The sequence below is a fragment of the Cajanus cajan genome, chromosome 11 (assembly GCF_000230855.2).
Source record: "Cajanus cajan strain Asha chromosome 11, NIPB_CcT2T_4, whole genome shotgun sequence".
In the NCBI taxonomy this organism is placed as follows: domain Eukaryota; kingdom Viridiplantae; phylum Streptophyta; class Magnoliopsida; order Fabales; family Fabaceae; genus Cajanus; species Cajanus cajan.
Genome location: NC_138527.1, coordinates 5,020,110 through 5,041,033, shown reverse-complemented (window position 1 = coordinate 5,041,033; position 20,924 = coordinate 5,020,110).

Sequence of the window (20,924 nt, the reverse complement as noted above, 5' to 3'; positions counted from 1 at the left end):
TGCCCCTGTAGGCCGTATTGCGCCTATTCCCTATAAATATGACGTCAATTGGACGTCATTCCACACTTTTTTAGATAGTTTCAACCCTCTCCTTGAGTATTCTGGGGTTTTTGAGCAGTGTTCTGCCCTAGAAATCACTCGGAGAGTTGATCCGACGAAGTTCTTGAGCCCCGAGCCATTTTGCTTGAGGATCGAACCTAGTCGAGGGGAAATCTTTTTGATTCCCTTAGTTAAAATTTTGTTCTAGGAGAGCGAGGAGCGGGCTTGTAGAGCGAGGGAACGCCAAAACGCTTCCCAGTTCTTTGCAATATATAAAAGCACGCTTCAAGAGGTTTCCCTTCAATCCTTCCTTTTACTGCTTTCTGTGTGCATATTAAACTGTCATCATGTAGATAGTTAATTTATAATTGCTTAGAATAAATAGGGGTAATTTAGTAATTTCGTACTATTATTTTTTAGAAATAATCTGTCATAGGGAACCCGAAAGGGGCGCTGTGGGGTGCTAACACCTTCCCCACGCGTAACCGACTCCCTTACCCAACTCTGGTTGTAGTGGCCAAAGTTGATTTTTTAAATCAATTGCCTTATCCCTTTTTCCAATGTTTTGAGTAAAACATTGGTGGCGACTCCAAGAACCCTCCTTTTGCGAAAACCACTAATCCATGGAGGGTCCCGCTTGGGATTAATATGGATTGGTGAGACATTTAATAAATAAATTGGATAAGATCGACAAGGTCTCAGTTTGAGAACAAGTCGTTCTAATAATCCAATACATTTTCAAAACTAAAATAAAAGCGAGCTCGACCGTCTTCGCGACCGCCGAGGCCCGTTTGGGCCGGTGGCGACAGTACCACGATATGCCCGGTTTGGACTCCAACATCGTTGAACACAAGTTGCCCTTAAAAGAGGGGTTTCGACCTATTAAGCAAAAGCTTCGACGAATCAAGCCCGAATGGTCCTTAAAGATTAAGGAGGAGGTGGAAAAACAATTAGACGCGGGATTCTTGGTTGTATCCCAGTATCCCGAATGGCTGGCTAACATTGTGCCAGTCGTCAAAAAGAATGGGAAGGTTAGAGTGTGTGTTGATTATAGGGATTTGAATCGTGCCAGTCCAAAGGACGATTTTCCCTTGCCACATATTGATACACTCGTGGATCACACAGCCACAAACACGCTCTATTCCTTTATGGATGGATACTCGGGATATAATCAAATCAAGATGAATATAGAAGACCGCGAGAAAACTTCTTTCATTACACCCTGGGGAACTTTCTGCTACAGGGTGATGCCTTTTGGACTTAAAAATGCGGGTGCCACCTACCAACGAGCGATGGTGACGCTATTCCACGATATGATCCACAAAGAAATTGAAGTATACGTGGATGACATGATCGCAAAGTCAAAAGACGAAATGGACCACATCCAATATTTGAGAAAATTATTCAATCGGCTTCGTAAGTATCAGCTTAAGCTAAACCCGGCTAAGTGTACTTTCGGAGTTCGGTCGGGTAAGCTTCTTGGGTTCATCGTCAGTGAAAAAGGCATAGAGGTGGACCCCGATAAAGTAAAGGCAATAATGGAAATGCCTCCTCCTAAAACTGAGAAAGAAATTAGAGGATTCCTCGGCAGGGTGAACTACGTCGCAAGGTTCATCGCACAGTTGACTGACACGTGCAAACCGATATTCAAGCTGTTGCGCAAGAATCATTCCGAAACTTGGGATGAGAATTGTCAACGAGCTTTTGACAAGGTCAAACAGTGCTTGGCCAATCCACCAGTATTGGTGCCACCTGTCGAGGGAAGGCCATTAATCCTCTATCTGACAGTGCTTGATGAGTCCATGGGAGCCGTGCTAGGGCAACAGGACGAAACTGGAAAGAAAGAACAAGCCATCTATTACCTGAGCAAAAAGTTCCTTGATTATGAAACCCGCTACACGCCATTAGAAAAGACTTGCTGTGCGTTAGCGTGGGCAACACAAAGGCTCAGGCAGTACATGATAAGGCATACTACTTGGTTGGTTTCCAAAATGGACCCAATTAAGTACGTGTTCGACAAACCAATAATCACTGGGAAGATTGCCCGATGGCAAGTGCAATTATCAGAATTTGACATCATACATGTCACACAAAAGGCCATCAAGGGTAGTACCTTAGCTGATTACCTAGCACACGGGCCGACCAATGACTATCAATCCCTTCAGGATGATTTCCCCGATGAGCATATAATGAGTATACAACATGAAGAACCAAAAGACGATGCGTGGACCATGTATTTTGATGGAGCCTCCAACATGCTTGGACAAGGGATTGGGACAGTGTTAATCTCCCCACAAGGAAAGCATATCCCTCTAACAGCAAGACTCAATTTCGACTGTACAAATAATATGGCCGAATACGAGGCCTGCGCGTTAGGAATCCAAGCGGCTATCAACAATGGTATCCTCAAACTCAAAGTATTTGGAGATTCGGCTTTAGTCATCCATCAGCTACGAGGAGACTGGGAAGTCCGAAATCCTAAACTGATACCATATGTTGAGCATATCAAAGATTTGACACAATTCTTCCAAAGTGTCATCTTTGAATACATTCCAAGGGAGGAGAATCAGTTTGCTGACGCCCTTGCTACACTATCATCGATGTTCGCCTTGGATAAGGAGCATGAAATGCCCATCATCAATATCCGGCGGCACGATAAGCAAGCGTTCTGCCTACTGATAGATGAAGCTGTTGACGATCATCCATGGTTCCATGACATCAAACAATATTTGTCAAAAGGGGAATATCCTGATATGGCTAGTGATAATGATAAAAAGCATATCCGAAGAAGGGCCATGGGATTTCTGTTGATTGGAGAAACCCTCTACAAAAAGAATTATGACTCGGTCTTGTTGAGATGTATAGACCAAGTCGAAGCTCAAAATGTAATCAAAGAAATACATGAGGGGGTTTTCGGTACCCATATTCCCGGGCCTGCAATGGCTAAGAAAATCCTCAGAGCAGGGTACTATTGGTCGACCATGGAAAGGGATTGTTACCAATACGTTCGTAAATGCCACAAATGTCAAACATATGCCGACAATATTCATGTCCCACCAACGCCACTCAATGTGTTGGCTTCACCTTGGCCATTTGCAATGTGGGGCATGGATGTTATTGGACCCATCGAGCCAAAAGCATCCAACGGACATAGGTTCATCCTTGTGGCCATTGACTATTTCACCAAATGGGTAGAAGCGGCATCGTATGCTCATGTGACCCGAAAGGTGGTAACATCCTTCATCAGAAAGAATATCATATGCAGATACGGTATTCCCGACAAAATCATCACTGATAACGGATCCAATTTGAACAATAAGATGGTGGAAGAGCTGTGCAAAGAGTTCAAAATTCAGCACCATAACTCTTCCCCATATCGACCAAAGATGAATGGGGCAGTCAAGGCAGCCAATAAGAATATCAAGAAGATAGTACAAAAGATGGTTGTCTCATTCAAAGACTGGCATGAGATGCTACCCTTCGCTCTCCATGGTTATAGGACTTCAGTACGTACATCCACAGGAGCTACTCCATTCTCCCTTGTTTATGGAATGGAGGCAGTTCTGCCGGTTGAAGTCGAGATACCGTCTCTGAGAGTAATCATGGAAGCAAAACTTTCCGAGGCAGAATGGGTTCAAAGTCGACACGACCAATTGAACCTTATCGAAGAAAAACGACTGAACGCCATATGCCATGGTCAAGCCTACCAAAGGAAGATCAAAAAGGCTTTTGACAAGAAAGTCCATCCTCGAGTCTACCATGAGGGAGAGCTGGTGATGAAGAAATTGCTACCGGCTCAAAAGGACAAAATCGGAAAGTGGGCCCCAAATTACGAAGGACCATACGTGGTAAAGCGAGCCTTCTCCGGAGGATCATTGATTCTCACAGACATGGACGGAGAAGAACTTCGATACCCAGTCAACGCTGACGTGGTAAAGAAGTATTATGCTTGAAGACGTTGCTTGCATCAGCCCGCTAGGATGAAAACCCAAAAAGGGCATCCTAGGCAAAAGTTAGGGCAAAACAAAAAGCCCGCCAGTACAAGGGTACTAGGCAAAACAAAGGCAAAATTATCCCCGCTAGGACACGTCCTAGGCAAAAATTAGGGGCAAAAGAATAAGATGCAAAAAGTAAAGCAAGCAACGATCACTTCAACCGAAAACCGAAAGGCGGTCCGAGTGATAATCTTCTGGAAGCAAGCGTCTTGCAGTATCTACACTCCTGGCTCAGGCATCTCACCCGAAACGATTAGGGAAACGGGAAGAGCGACAATTACAGATATAATTGTTTAAGCCAAAAATGTATAGCCTACCTTGGCCAGCCATTCTTCAGAAATTCCCTTTGTAAATCTTTCTGTATAAACATTTGTGAATATCAATAAAATATCCATTTGTTTCTTTTCTTTCTTGACCTTGTGATTATGCCTTTAAATTGATGTTTCTAAAAATTGTACGAAACTCTTAATAATCGGTCAATAAAAGAAAATTGGAGGGGTTCCTGTAAAATCCATAATCTCCTGCATAAAGGCTCACAAAAATACTCCCTCGCGTCAATGACCGAAAGTCCTCCAAGAAGAAGAGGATAGGGAGAGCCACTCACTTTTCTAAATAAATGAACAAAAATAAAAAAATTGTATTGCATTTGTGCATCACACACACATTAGTTGCACATTCAAAGACCTTATCATGAGGCAACTGCATAAAATAGAAAAATAGAAAATTGCTTGTGTATGACAGCAGCAAGCAAAATACAAAGATTCAGAAAATCAGCAGCATCATACAGAATAATTGAGCCTGGAGAGGCTTGCCGAAAGAATACTCTCAAAATAACTGAGCCTGGAGAGGCTCGCTGAAATAATACTCTCTCAGAATAATTGAGCCTGGAGAGGCTTGCCGAAAGAATACTCTCAAAATAACTGAGCCTGGAGAGGCTCGCCGAAATAATACTCTCTCATAATAACTGAATTTAATTTAAATTCTGTACAGCAAAAGCCAAAAACATAAAAAAAAAAAAAGAAAAAGGCAAAATACAGAAAAAGCCAAAAAATAAAAAAGGCAAGGATACAGAAAATCCAACAATCAGTTTGCACAGAATAACTGAGCCTGGAGAGGCTTGCCGAAAGAATACTCTCAGAATAATTGAGCCTGGAGAGGCTCGCAGAAATAATACCCCCCAGAGAAACCTCAACTCACGCTCTTGAACTCAAAATCCCCAGCAAGAGCTATCAAAGCAAGATCGATGACATTCCCAATGGAAGTACGATCACCCAAGCAGAATATCCAAGTCAAAGGACTTAAACTTCCTCAGTGAAGATAGCTCTCCAACTCAAGTGTCGAGTGAGGCTAAGCCTGTAGAGGCTTCCTAAATAATACTCTGGGATACATAAGATCCCCAAATCCCCAGTCGCCTACTCAAGAGGCATCCCTGCAGAAGGAGAAAAAATAAAAAAAATCAATCAATAATCATTCCCCAAGTGGAATCTGGCTCTCAGCCAATCATTGAACGTCAAGCTGATACGCCTAACAGAAGAGGCTAATCAAAATCAACGACAAAATCCCCCAGTGGATAACAGCCTACACAGAGGCAGCAAAATCAGAAAACCGAAAGAGACACCCGAACAAGGATAACCGGGATACTCTACCAACGTCGAAAGGACGTCAGCCAATCATAAGGCACCGCTCACACCAGAAAGAGCATCTTTGTGTCTGCATCCCTAAGGAATCAGAAATTCCCCAGTGGGCACCAACTACGCAATGGAAAGTTGGGACACAAGAACCTATGAGTAATTGCACATCCCCTAGACGGATCCCTGCGTTATCCAGCCCTTAGTGGCACAAAATCAAAAAACAACCGTCGAAGCAGCATCGTGGACTGTGGAGACAAAATCATCACGAATCCCTGAAAAGGAGATATTCACGCTACCCCGTCGTCACAAACACGGAGGTATGCAGCTTCCGGCTCGGGCAATGAGCGAAGCTATCTCTGGAAAAGGGGTACTCACCGCTTACCGTTGTCACAAAGGTACTTAGCTTCCGGCTCAAACAAAGAGTGAAGCTAAGCCTGGAGAGACGGTACTTACAGCTTCCAGCTTGGGCAACAAGCAAAGCAAGGCCTGGAGAGGCAAAAGCTCACACTGCTCACCGTCGTCACAAGGATACTTAGCTTCCGGCTCGAACAAAGAGTGAAGCTAAGCCTGGAGAGGCGGTACTCAACCATCAGCGTCATCAGAGGCGCGTCGATGTCCAACTTCCGGCTCGGGCGTCGAGTGAAGTTGACCTTGGAGAAGGTAAACTCAGCTACCGAGGATGTCAGAAGCGCCGAGGTATGCACCCACTTGGAGAGGCTACTCAACATTTTTCCACCGGAAGACGCTACAAGTCAGAAGGTCGGCACAATACCCGGACAATTGGGTCAACTCCTTTACTTGTCAGCCGATACACCAAAAGGCCGTCCGACTAAGTAAAGGGGGGGCAGCTGTAGACCCCTAAAATTGTCCGGGTCGGAAATAAAGCTTGAAGACTCTCGAAGACTGAAGGATAATCAGCCAGAAGGACTCCTCGAAGGCCCTAGGAGGGTTCTCGGTAGGTCTAGAGGTCTTAGAATAGCTCAAAATAAGGAAGTGGAGGGAAAAAGCCCAATACGGCCGTACTGAACTTAATACGGCCGTATTGAAGCTTCAATACGGCCGCAGCGAAACTCAATACGGCGTATTGAAGTTTCTGAAACTTCAATACGGCCGTACTGAAGTCAATACGACCGTATTGACACTTCAATACGGTCGTACTGAAGTCAATACGACCGTATTGACACTTCAATACAACCGCAGCGAACTCAATACGGGCGTATTGAAATTTCTGAATTTCAATACGACCGTATTGAACTTCAATACGACCGTATTGAAGTTCAAAAATTTCAATACGGCCGTATTGCCCCTGTAGGCCGTATTGCGCCTATTCCCTATAAATATGACGTCAATTGGACGTCATTCCACACTTTTTCACTCAGTTTTGACTCCCTCCTTGAGTATTCTGGGGTTTTTGAGCAGTGTTCTGCCCTAGAAATCTCTCTGGGAGTCGATCCGACGAAGTTCTTGAGCCCCGAGCCATTTTGCTTGAGGATCGAACCTAGTCGAGGGGAAATCTTTTTGATTCCCTTAGTTAAAATTTTGTTCTAGGAGAGCGAGGAGCGGGCTTGTAGAGCGAGGGAACGCCAAAACGCTTCCCAGTTCTTTGCAATATATAAAAGCACGCTTCAAGAGGTTTCCCTTCAATCCTTCCTTTTACTGCTTTCTGTGTGCATATTTAAACTGTCATCATGTAGATAGTCAATTTATAATCGCTTAGAATAAATAGGGGTAATTTAGTAATTTTATACTGTTCTTTTAAAAATAATCTGTCATAGGGAACCCGAAAGGGGCGCCGTGGGGTGCTAACACCTTCCCCACGCGTAACCGACTCCCTTACCCAACTCTGGTTGTAATGGCCAAAGTTGATTTATAAAATCAATTGCCTTATCCCTTTTTCCAATGTTTTGAGTAAAACATTGGTGGCGACTCCACGAACCCCTCCTTTTGCGAAAACCACTAATCCATGGAGGGTCCCGCTTGGGATTAATATGGATTGGTGAGACGTTTTAATAAATAAATTGGATAGGATCGACAAGGTCTCAGTTTGAGAACAAGTCGTTCTAATAATCCAATACATTTTCAAAACTAAAATAAAAGCGAGCTCGACCGTCTTCGCGAATGCCGAAAGCCCGTTTCGGGCCGGTGGCGACAATGATAAAATGTAGTCCGTGTCCATACATGTGTCTTTTGATGTTATATGACAAATGAATATGCCTTGAATGAGTAAGATGTGATATTGTTATTAATCTATGTTATACATATTTTGTTTGTGCTTGGCTATCTGGTATATATTTCTACACTGTGAGCCGAGTGAGATGTTTTCTCACTCCCTTTTTCTTTGTGTTGTTTTTCTCTGACTGTTATACAGGTGATTATCAGTATGAGGCTGAGAATGTTGGTCGTGAAGCTTAGGCTTCTTTATGGGCTATGCTCTGATAGGACATGTGACATCGGGGCATAGATAAGATTAGATTAGGATGTTAATGTTATTATTTTGGAAACTTGAGATTTATTTCTTTGTAATTTCTGCTGATTGTGTTTGTTAAAAATGTGATACTCTTTAAACATGTTTGATTATTAAATGTTATATTTAAATTTATTGAGTTATGATATGCGGGGTAGAGGGTGTCACAAGTTGCAATTTGAGCCTTCCAATCTGTGTGCGAACCACAACATCAATTTTTGTGAGCCCTGAATGGTAACCTAAACGACTTTATTAGGATTTGTGTTCTTCATGAAAGTTGTATATATTGATGTTAGGATTCTAATTGAGTTGGGATCACTTAGAAAGGATATGTATATCTCAAGTTATGGTTAAATTATTAACTGAATGTCATAGATATTGTGATGTGTGTGAAGAATTATGTGAAATTTGTGATCTATGATGTTGATAACTTAATGATAGGTACCTAGCATGTGAGGATGATATTGCATGGATTGTTATTGACATGTGATGATGTTATATAATGGAGATGCATTAATTATGAGTTACGTGGGATGCATGAGTTGCATGAGACTTATGAGTTGCATGTGGTGAGAAGCCAGATGTGGCTATATTGCATTGGACCCTGGGCCCAGAGAGGGGTTGAGACAGGGGGGACCATGACGGGAGGCATTCCATGCGTGGGCCGTTGGGTGTTTAACTGCGCAGCTCACTGGCCACAGAGGGTTTAACGGTGGGTGGATTGCCTTTGCACGGGCCGCTGGGTGTTTAACCGTGCAACATACCGGCCCTAGGAGGGTGTGAGAACGGTATGCCCGCATTGGCAACAACTAAGGGAATTGACGAGGTACACCCATTGTGCGGAGTGCCAAGTTGAGACTCTTAGGAGAGGAGATGTGTATGAGATATAGTGAGCATGTGTATGAAAGCTTGTATGATTGAAAAAAAAAATGATGTTTGGTAATTATATGAGATGTATTTGTTGTTTATATTTAATGATGATATTTTGGTGCACGGTGTGGGGTGGGAATTGGGTAGCTCTATGTTCATATATGATGTTATCTATCTCTCACCGTCCTATTTTTATGTGGTTTTCTTTTAGGTGAAGATGAAGGCACTCATAGTGTTGAGTTCTAAAGGGAAAGGGTTCTGCTATGATAGGATGTGACATTGGGGCATGAATTTAGGATGCTTTAGTTATGAATTGTTATTTGTCGTTTGAGGAAACTTATTTTTAAGAGTTTTATATTCACCTTATATTTGTAAATTCTGGATTCCTTTCATTTTTCTTTAGAGACCTTGATAATTTTCTTTTAAGAGTAAAACTTTATTATTATTATTATTATTATTTCTATTTATTTCAAGACTTGTGAACCTATGAGTTTTTATTAAAATATGTGGACCCTTCTTGATGTTATATTTATTGAATTATTCTTATTGTTGTTACTTATTTATTATGGGGTAGAAGGGTGTCATATTTAGTTGTATCAGAGCAGGTCGATCCAATTGGCCATGAGTTATGAGTCTACTATGCTTGTTTGGTAGATGAATGATGGAATATGTTTTGCTTTATGATGAGGATAATGATGATGATGATGTTTCCCTTGTGTTGTTAGTGTTGTGCTTACACTTATATTGTTTTCTCAGAATTTGGCTGAAAGACATGATATAGCTTAGTTGAGGCTATTCATGATTGCTTATTTGTTTTGATACTTCTTTCTTACGTAAGAAGTAGTGGTTGAGTGGTATCGCTCGTATTGCGAGCATATGTGCCAGTAGTAGTGGACGAAGCCTTGCTAATCAACTAGAAATTATTGGGACCTTAGATTTGGGTGAGACATTGATTTGTCGAGAGTTTACGGTTAATGGAGTTTCTAGAATCTATAGTTGTAGCGATTGAATCCAAGGAGGTTGTATATGAGAATTGGAGTTTTGGTATCCTTGATGAGAGATTGAAATGTTGGTAATTCCCTTGAGTGTTGGTGTTGGCATGTTTACCGTTTATGGTTTAGGTAGCATGTGAGTTTTATTTTCTAAGTCTGTTGTGCTAAATATGTGAGTTGTTTGGCTTAGGATTGTAGTGGGAAGCTTGAATATGAAGTTGAGGTGTGAGTTTGGAAGGGTTGATGTATTTTTGTGGCCTTAGATATATTGATATACTATTGCTGTTTGGTGTAGAGGATATTTTCGCTGCAGTTTTGTTGTGCCATTATGACTACCATATTGACAGATTTAGATTTTATGATCTTCATAAAAGTTGTAGCCTTAGACGTTATCTTTCCAATGGAATTGGAAGCAGGTAAAACGGAGGTCTAGAACTCCAATTATAGCTACTTTGGTGATCAAAGGTCTAGCTGTAAGCGCCGAATATATCTGCTGCGGTTTTTGAAATTTTTAGCTAAGAAGATGATCTTTTAGAATTTTATGTCTTCATAAGAGTTTTAAATTTTTCTCTTATCTTTATTTTGAGATAGGTTTGAGATCATTTGGATGAGTATAACTCTCTAGGTATCATTTTCTTTGATCATTGTTGAAGGGATATGTATGGTGTCATGATATTTTTGAATCGTTAGACAATGCAAGGATAAAAATTGATTTTTGTCATGATTCTAAGATGTTAGGTGGATTGAGAGGTTGTTTAAGATTGTATGATGTTATGTGGTAAAGTTGGTTCATGTACATACTATATGGAGTAAATGGTGATTGATTCGTACATGCTTAGGAATGATATATATCGATTGTTTGAAGTAGATATTCTAATATGATTTGATATGCATGTATGTTGATATGAGGATAAATGACCTTATGGATCAATTAGCGGGTGTTTAGTAAGGTTGACCTTAACGTGTGCTATCATCAAATTGGAATTGAGAGTGAGGATTTATCCAAGATAGCTTTAGGCTAAGTTATCTAAGTATGAATTTTGGTTGTATAAGAAGAGTTTTCTAGGTCCTGTAATTTTAGTGGGGGTATAATGTAGATCTATCTAAGGTAGAAGTTGTATTTCAGTGGGTGATACCTAACTCAATTAGTGAGGTTAAGTGTCTTTTTAGATAAGCTTATTATTATAGGAGAGTTATTGAGGAAATTCTTAAAATAACATTACCTTAGACTAGATTGACGAGAAAGAGGAGTTGCCTTTATGTGGGATAGTGAGTGTGAGAGTAGTTTCCAAACTCTTAAGGAAAGATTGACTAGTGTTAATATTACTGGATTTTAGTAAGCCTTTTATGGTATATAGTAGTGCTTCTAAGATAGGTTTGGGCGGAGTGTTGATGCAAGAAGGAATGGTAGTAGCTTATGCTTCTAGGAAATTGAGAAATCACGAGAGGAATTACCTTACCATGACTTTAAGTTAGCGGCTGTAATATTTATACTAAGATTTGGAGACACTACCTATATGATTCTAAGCTTGAGGTATTTAGTGATCATTAGAGCCTTAAATATCTTTTGACCAAAGGAGATAGTTGGAATTTCTTAAGGACTAGGATTTTAATCTTAGTTGTTATCTAGGTAAAGCCAATGTGGTGATCGATGCTTTGAGTAGGAAACATTTATATTTGCTTTTCCTTATGATTAGAGAGATGGATCTTTTAGTTCAAATTAGGGATTTAAGCTTGACTTATGAGGTTATCCTTAGTAGTGTGAAACTAGGTATGACTCGAATAACTAGTCGATTGTTAAAGGAAAATTGGAGGAAAATAATTTGTTGATTCATTTTGGTGATAAGATATGAGGCTATAGGACAAGATAATGGATAAGTGTTTATCTCGGGTATAGATGAAGTGGTAAGACTTTGAGATCTAGTATGTGTACCTAGTGCACTTATGCTTAGGTGGTTGATCTTTAGAGAGGGTCATAGAAGAAAAGCTAATATTATGGCAGATACCTTGAGTAGGATGATCTTTCATCTATCGTCTTTGATGATTTAAGGTTGGATTTGATTGAAGAGTTTACAGACTTAAGCTTGATGTGTGAGCTTACCCTTAGAAGCATTGAATTGAGTATGTCGAAAGTGACTAGTGAATTAATGGATGAGATTAGAAAAAGCCCAAGAGTCAGATCCTTTCTTAGTGAACCAAGTGAAGAAGATTGATAGGAATATAGGTAACCTTTTCTGAGTAGGAATCGATGTTGTTTTGAGGTGCAAGAACAAAATTTGGGTGCCTAGTAATCCCGAATTAAGAGATGATCTTAGAGGAAGGGCAAAAGAGTACTTTTAGCATCCACTTAGGAGCTATTAACATGTATCAGAGTGGCGCAGCGGAAGCGTGGTGGCCTAAGGTGAAGAGAGAAGGAGAGGAAGTTTGTGTACTCATGTTTAGTATAATATAAGTCTAAGACAGAACATCATAAACCTTTTAGGACTTTTGTAACCTTTAGATGTCCCTGTTTGGAAGTGAGATAATGTGTCTAGACTTTGTTGTGGGTTTGCCTAGGAAGTTTAGGAAGAATCTTGAGTTTAATGAAGGAGTCATAGTCGAACCTCTTCATTTCATAAATTCGAGGACGAATTTCTTAAAAGGGGGGAAGTATTATAACACCCCAATTTTCAAAAAGGTTATTATTATTATATTATTATATTTAGGGTCAGAAATATATTATTATTATAGAGAAAAAATATTTTATAATATACATGTATTTATTTTATTTAATTATTTTGAGGAAAATTAGAAGTGGGTTAGAAAAGAAGGAAAATGGGTTGGGTTGACCCAGTCCAATGGATTAATTTTAAGAAAGGAGTCAGGTGGTGTTAACCCTATCTGCCTCATTTGCGTTCTGAAGGGTTAGGGAAAAAAAAAGGAGAAACAAAGAGCTCTAAGGAAGAGTACTCAGGAACGATCTTAGATCACACCAAGATCATTCATCTTCTGCTCATCCAGGTACGGGGGAGATGGGTTTCTTCATATGTGAATATAGGGGCGTTCGGGTAGTGAGGGCAATCCCTAAGTCCCTCTAGGAACTCTATTTAAAATTCTGAACGATTATCTGTGCAATCGTTGTTCTAAATTCTTAATTCATTTGGAAGAACTTATTTCTTGAATTGTCTTTGAATTCCATTGGGGCTTTCTTGTTAATTCTTTATCCTTAAATTTGATGACTTGAATTTTATGTGTTAAGAAGAGTTTAGATTTTTTTTTGTAAAACCAATGGAAACCAATTTTTGAGGCTTGAGATGTGTATGGATTGATTTGGAACGTATGAAGAATATAAATGGAGTTAAACTGAACCAACAGGGTGTAGAAGTAGTGAAAATTGGTAAAAACCTTGTTGGAACTCGTAAAACGCAGGTTTAATTTCACAGAGGGGAGTCTGGACAGAGATTTGGGCGCTCAGCGCCAGTTTTGGGCGTCGGGCGTCGGGACCCCGACATACGTTTGTAATTTTTCGATATCTTTCTGTGTAGTTATCCAAATCGAGTGCCGTTTGTTTTGTTAGAAACTAGACATCTGGGGATACTATTTAGACACAAACATCGTGTAAAAATATTAATATTTGATCAAGTTATGTGAGTTGCAATTTGAGCCTTCCAATCTATGTGCGAACCACAACATCAATTTTTGTGAGCCCTGAATGGTAACCTAAACGACTTTATTATGATTTGTGTTCTTCATGAAAGTTGTATATATTGATGTTAGGATTCTAATGGAGTTGGGATCACTTATAAAGGATATGTATATCTCGAGTTATGGTTAAATTATTAACTGAATGTCATAGATATTGTGATGTGTGTGAAGAATTATGTGAAATTTGTGATCTATGATGTTGATAACTTAATGATAGGTACCTAGCATGTGAGGATGATATTGCATGGATTTTTATTGACATGTGATGATGTTATATAATGGAGATGCATTAATTATGAGTTACGTGGGATGCATGAGTTGCATGAGACTTATGAGTTGCATGTGGTGCTTGAGAAGCCAGACGTGGCTATATTGCATTGGACCCTGGGCCCAGAGAGGGGTTGAGACAGGGGGACCATGACGGGAGGCATTCCATGCGTGGGCCGTTGGGTGTTTAACTGTGCAGCTCACTGGCCACAGAGGGTTTAACGGTGGGTGGATTGCCTTTGCACGGGCCGCTGGGTGTTTAACCGTGCAACATACCGGCCCTGGGAGGGTGTGAGAACGGTATGCCCGCATTGGCAACAACTAAGGGAATTGACGAGGTACGCCCATTGTGCGGAGTGCCAAGTTGAGACTCTTAGGAGAGGAGATGTGTATGAGCATATAGTGAGCATGTGTATGAAAGCTTGTATGATTGAAAGAAAAAATGATGTTTGGTAATTATATGAGATGTATTTGTTGTTTATATTTAATGATGATATTTTGGTGCACGGTGTGGGGTGGGAATTGGGTAGCTCTATGTTCATATATGATGTTATCTATCTCTCACCGTCCTGTTTTTATGTGGTTTTCTTTTAGGTGAAGATGAAGGCACTCATAGTGTTGAGTTCTAAAGGGAAAGGGTTCTGCTCTGATAGGATGTGACATTGGGGCATGAATTTAGGATGCTTTAGTTATGAATTGTTATTTGTCGTTTGAGGAGACTTATTTTTAAGAGTTTTATATTCACCTTATATTTGTAAATTCTGGATTCCTTCTTGATGTTATATTTATTGAATTATTCTTATTGTTGTTACTTATTTATTATGGGGTAGAAGGGTGTCACACTTTCTAATCAAAGACATTGTACGATATCTCCATTTTCTTTATATTATCATTTTCCCTTTCATAATTTTCTTAATTATTGTAATTAGTTCATCATCAATTTTGCATCCATTAATTGTTGCAATAAGATTCTCTCGAACAAACATTAAACTAAACTAACTCACATTTGAAGTTGGGTTTAGGATTATCAATGTTAAATTTATGTAGCAATTCATTAGGCTAGCAGGAATGAAAGTGGGGATTATTTAGGATACGAGTGACATTATAGCCTAACATAAAAAGATAAACAAACATTAATATTTTGATCAAGTATTATGATATATGATTAAGAACCAATAATTGGGAAAAAAGAATTAATAATTTTAGAGATAGGATTTTTTTCCTATTCCAATTGGATTGTTTAAATACTAATTCAAACTTAATATCTAATACTGAAAGATTTATTATTTGTAGCGAAGAAGAGAAAAACAATGTCAAAGCTTGAAACTTTCTATAATACCCTATTTTCATAAAATATAATATAAGTATTTTATTAATAATTTTTTTTATATTTTTATTTTATTAATAAGGGTTGTTAATTTGTTTTGATTATGTAATATATTTTAGAATATATTACATGATATTTTATTAAAGAATAGTATAATATTTTATTAAAAAGGGAATAGATCTTTTGGATAACTGGGGTCAATATAATTAACTAGATGGTTAAAGGGAGGTTAGGGTTTTTAAAATAGGAGTTTTCTGATCAAAATCTTTTTACGCCTATATGGCTATATTTTCACATACGCTCTTTAGAGCTTGGAGAACAAGAGAACAAAGGAAATCACCTCAAAGTCGTGCACTTGTCATCTAAAGCTTATCCAAGTGAAGGGGGAGTGAAAAACCTCACTCTGGGTGTGAGTTTGTATGCTAGGCAGTGAGATTGGCTCCCAATCCTATGGATGTTTATGCTCATGTATGAGGATTTTTTCCAATTGTGTCTGTTTCACTTTTTGGTTTTTTTTATATGTAATTAATTGAATGAATTGTTTGAATAGATGATCTATTGCATATTTTAATGTTGTAATTGTATGATTTGAGATCCCTATAGGTTCCTTGGAAAACCCTAAGGGAATGCATTGACAATTATGTGAGAAAATTGATTAGGTATGCATTTATATGTATGTAATGTGTCATTTAGAATGCTTATCACATAATTTGAGAATGTTTTTACAAATTGAAATGTGGATTTCGAAATTAAGGTTCTTGTTTAAGAATTCACAATTCTACAGATGTGTAAATTTTGATATGTCATTAGGTGCAACATAGGGAACGTCATGCGTCGTCAAGGATGAGAGCAAGGTTTGCTCTCGGGGTCTCTCATACCTAGTGTGGGATGACCCTCACTAGGTGCGGAAGCTCCAGGGGTTGCTTATGACACTTGCATGAGTTGACTCTTGCTCGGTTTGGACACTCTAGAAAGCTTTTGGTGGTGTTGTTGTTAGGCATAGACTCGGTCATGTTGGGCATGGTTTAGATAGAGACTAATGTGATCCTCTACAAGTATCTCCTTAAGCACGATATGTGTCTTGTTGGGTGTTATCTTGCATGCAAATTCCTTGTTGATCTTTTGTTAAGTTCAATGATGTAATTCACGTATTATAATGTTGATGTGGAATTGAATTGAACTCCGTTGATGAATATATGAAGGCATGTGATAAGTAATCAGATGTGATGAATGTGTTAAGTGTGAGATCATGGAACCATGTGAATGTAATTCATAGAGTCTATTTGACATGCATCATGCGCACAAAATGTTTTTAAAGGGTACTCTATGGAATACACTGCCAAGGAAAGTCCCTTGTGTAAAAGCTTGGGAACCCACCTTAGGGATATTTCAGTTTGGAAGTCCTAGTCCTACCCTCATGAGCATGGGATGTATCTTGCTTGACTTAGCTATCTTGACCAAACCCTAATATGTCCTTCTAGTAAGAGTGCGTAAAGGGTGTGACCTATCATGTACTCCTAGACTACTCTAGTGTGTTGCTGGTATCAATGCACAAGTGTGATGTTTTTACTAATGCCTCATGCATGATAACATGTAGTTTGTGTCCATTGCATACACATTGGTTGGTTATTATGTTATGGATGAACTAAGTATGATAATGATGTGTAATTGTGAATGATATATCATATTTTATGTGTTGTTTGTGTTTGACTAGCCAGTTTGCATTGTTGCTCCGTAAACTAAAGTGAGATGTTTTTCACTCCCTTTTTTTTTGTGTTGTCTTATTGTGTTTTTTGTAGGTAATCCTCAGCATTGTGTTGAGGATGTTAGTGATGAGGCTTAGTCTTTAATGTTGGATTTTGCTTTGATAGGAAACGTGACATCGAAGATTAATTAAGACAAGCAAGTATTTGAATTATTTTATTTAATTTGAGTAGTTTAATTTTAATTCCTTGGAATTTGTTGTTTTTGCTAAGTCTAGTTATGTTAAAATGCGATTTTTTCTACCTATGTGAACTTTGAGTTTATTTTTTATATCTGAGGTATTTTAATTTTATATTATATTTGTAATGGCATGTTAGGTAAAGGGTGTCACACTTCCAAGTATGAGGAGTAGAGGATGCAAAGAATTGTAGATAATAGAGCAAGATTAGAGGCTTTGGGATTACCCCAAATCTCCTCCATTTTTAAGGGTCTAATTCAAAATGCTAAGAACAAAGATAAAAAGAAAGTTGAAAAAGATGAAGAAGACTACATCTTGAAGATGAAGGAAAACTTGTATCAAATTTATCTAGTGAGGATAACAATGATAATGATTTTGCTGTTCAAAATGCTTTTGTATCATGCAAAAGAAAGGTAAGTCTTGAAATTTTTTTCATTGTAATTCTAATATACATTTTTTTGGTATTGAATTTTAGTATATTGTATTAGAGTAATTTAGCTTGTTAGTCATTTGAGTCAATAACATATACATTTATGGAAAACATTTCCTATCAAATATTATTAATCCCTAAAATTTGTAGTTTACAAGTTCATGCATGTTAATTTTTCAACCAAGTACAGTGCCCCATAATCTTATATGCTCAAATGAAATTTGTAGAAATTGTTTGGGTAGCCACTTTATAGTTATTACAGGACACTAATTTTAAAGAAGTCTTAGAATTTTGAATCGACACTTGAAATGCATAGGCAATTTGCCAATTTATTTACTGTTAAGTCAGACGAAGCGAAATTTGCAATTCCCACTAAAGTTTTGAATATGACTAATATAATATATATTGTTATTTCTGACTTGTGCATTAGTGTTTCAATCCGAAAAAAGAAAAGTTCAAACAGTGGGAGATGTTAGACGATAGAGAAGCCAGCATCAAGGCTAAGGATAATCCAGGCTCAAATCAGATACAAAGTTTATCAAATAGAAGCCTAAGGCATCAGACGAAAATTGGACAATATATTGTCATCAATGACCAAGGCATCGACATGAAGTGACCGTCAGGAAGAATTAATATAAAAGATGAAGTTATCACTTCCACACTCAAACGATAAGAAGCGTCAAGATCAGATGTAACATCTAGTAACCAGACGATGTCATGAATACTGAAGCACGTCTGAAGTCCACTAATCACATTGAAAGGAAGTATATAAGAAACATAAGAGGACATAGTCGAGAATAAAAAATTGTTCAAGAATGTTTCCCAAGTCAAAGCCGGATGCGTCAGAGAAAGAACACTTACTTTTCAGGGAAAGACAGCACGATAGCAGCTAAATTGATGAAAAGTACAAATATACCTAGACCATGATTGGACTCAGACATCGAAGAAATCTACTACTCAGAGAGGCTCCACGAATACAAGCAAACATTTAATGCAAAGATGAAATGCATTAAATGAGAAGATCTGCATGAACATGAAAGAAGCCTTCATCTACATCAACAAAAGATTACGCTCCAATAGATAAATTCAAATTCAAACAAGGGGCAGATTTATCAGAAGTATATAAGTATCAAGACCAAGAAGAAGAAGATAGAGATCGAAAAAAAAATAAAACGAGAAATTCAAGAGCCTAAAAGCTTCAACTATTCTTCCTCTCAAAGGACTTCCTGTATATCCGTGTACTAAGATAGCTTGTCTTAGTGAGTGTTGCCAATAGTTCATCCTCTCTTCGAGAGTAACCAAACACTCAGACACTTATCCTTGAAAAACTAAGGTTACGCACCTTAGTGACTGTAGAAATTACCCTATTCTCTTTGTGAGAGTTATACACACACTCAAAATATATAACTGTTGTAACGCCTGAAAAGGCTGATAGAAAGAATACTTGCAAACCAGAAGTAGTTGAGAATACTAGCGTTGGTGAGTGAAGCCGACGGGCCAAGAGTGGTCAAAAGTACTTGGTGAACCAGAAGTGGTTAAGAATACTAGCGTCTAGTTGACGAGCCAGAAGTGGCTAAGAATACTTGTAATCTTTTGTGATTAGTGGAACCCTTCAAGATTCAAGGAAACTAGACGTAGCTTAGTTTGAGTGAACCAATATAACTGTCTGTGCAATCTTTCTAAATTTCATTATTACATGTTTTTCTTTTGAACCATTTCGTTTCTCATCAAAGCTTTGGACGAAAACTTACTTGACCTTGTGAAAACTATCTTTACTAGACGATAAACCTTTTTCAGATAGAGATCTAATCTACTTAGTTTTCTACATTAAGAATTAGTTTGAGTCAACACGAATCACTAGATGAAAATTCTGCTTAAAGTTTGCCAACCAAAAGTATGCTTGCGAAAATATTTTTAAAACTTTCCTTTGAATCCTAACACACACATTCAACCCCCCCCCCCCCCTTTTTGTGTGTATTTCTGCTAACCTCATTTACGACATTCCTTTATACTTATTTAATAATGTAATTTGTATTTACCTTTAATTTTTATAGTTAATTCTTGTAATTGATTGGTGATGAGACCATTTGATGGAGGACTATCCAAGGAGGATGCATACATGAACGCCATTGGACCTTTGACTAGGTCCATGGTTAGGAAGCTAGAGGAGGCTTCTACAGAGGAGGTGCTTCTTAGACCTTTGCTCTTCATGAGCATTGAGTATGATTCCTCTTATTAGTCTCTTGAGTTTCCATTGTACATACATTGTATAGTTTGATTTCTTGTACCTTGTATATAGTAGATACTTGTATAAGTGTATTTTTGCCTTTGTATTTGTGACACTTTATTTCCTTTTATTAGCTATTGTATATTGTTTCTAGGGTAGGTTACTTTGACTCCATTTAACCTAATCTAGAAATACACTCTTTTCTTACTTTTTTAGTAGTAGGATTGAGGGTGGCATTTAGCAAGTTAGAGGGTGTGACTAGTAATTGGGCCAGAGTTGGGCCTAGGCAAAATTTTATATATTAGACTCATTTTGCTCCTAATTTTTCATAGATTTGATTTAGCTAGGTTCCATTCACATTGGATGAACCTAACTAAACCAAATCAACATTTTTCAAAACCGGTTGGAGCATAAATGAGACCTTTGAGCCGCCCACCTTACCTAGACCTTCACTTGGCCGAATTGCTTCTTCCCTCTCAAGCTTAGAAGCTTGAGGCACAAGCTTCTTCTCCTTAGCTAGCTTACCAAGCAAGCTAGGTGAGTAGCTTGCTCTCCAAGTTTCTAGACCATGGACGGTTGGCTAAACCTTTCCATGGTTCCTAGTGAACAATGGTTAAGAATAGCTTGCTCTCCAAGCTACCTTCTCCTATATATTTGTATTTCCTTCATTGTAGTTAACTTTTGGCATATATTGAGAGTGATTTCCGAAAATTGTTCAGCAATCTTTCTCTCTTCTAAAAGTCCTAACCTCTTTGATATTCATCCAATTCTCTTATCCCTTCCCTAGAAGAGTGTGGTGAGAATTGAAGAGACTTATCTCTTCTCCAACGAGTGGCGTCTCTTGAGAGAGTTTTCCACCAAAGCGTGGTGCTTCTAAGGTCTCTTCCTCCATTGGAGACCTTGGAGAAGCTTAAGAAGAATCAAGGAGCCGAAGATCTAGGGAGGAACTTGAAGAGGAATCAACATCAATCCGGTTTCTCTACAAGTTTTCCATCACCATTGATATTGAATTCTAAAGGAGTCTCTAGTGATCCATTTATACACGTTGAATAACAA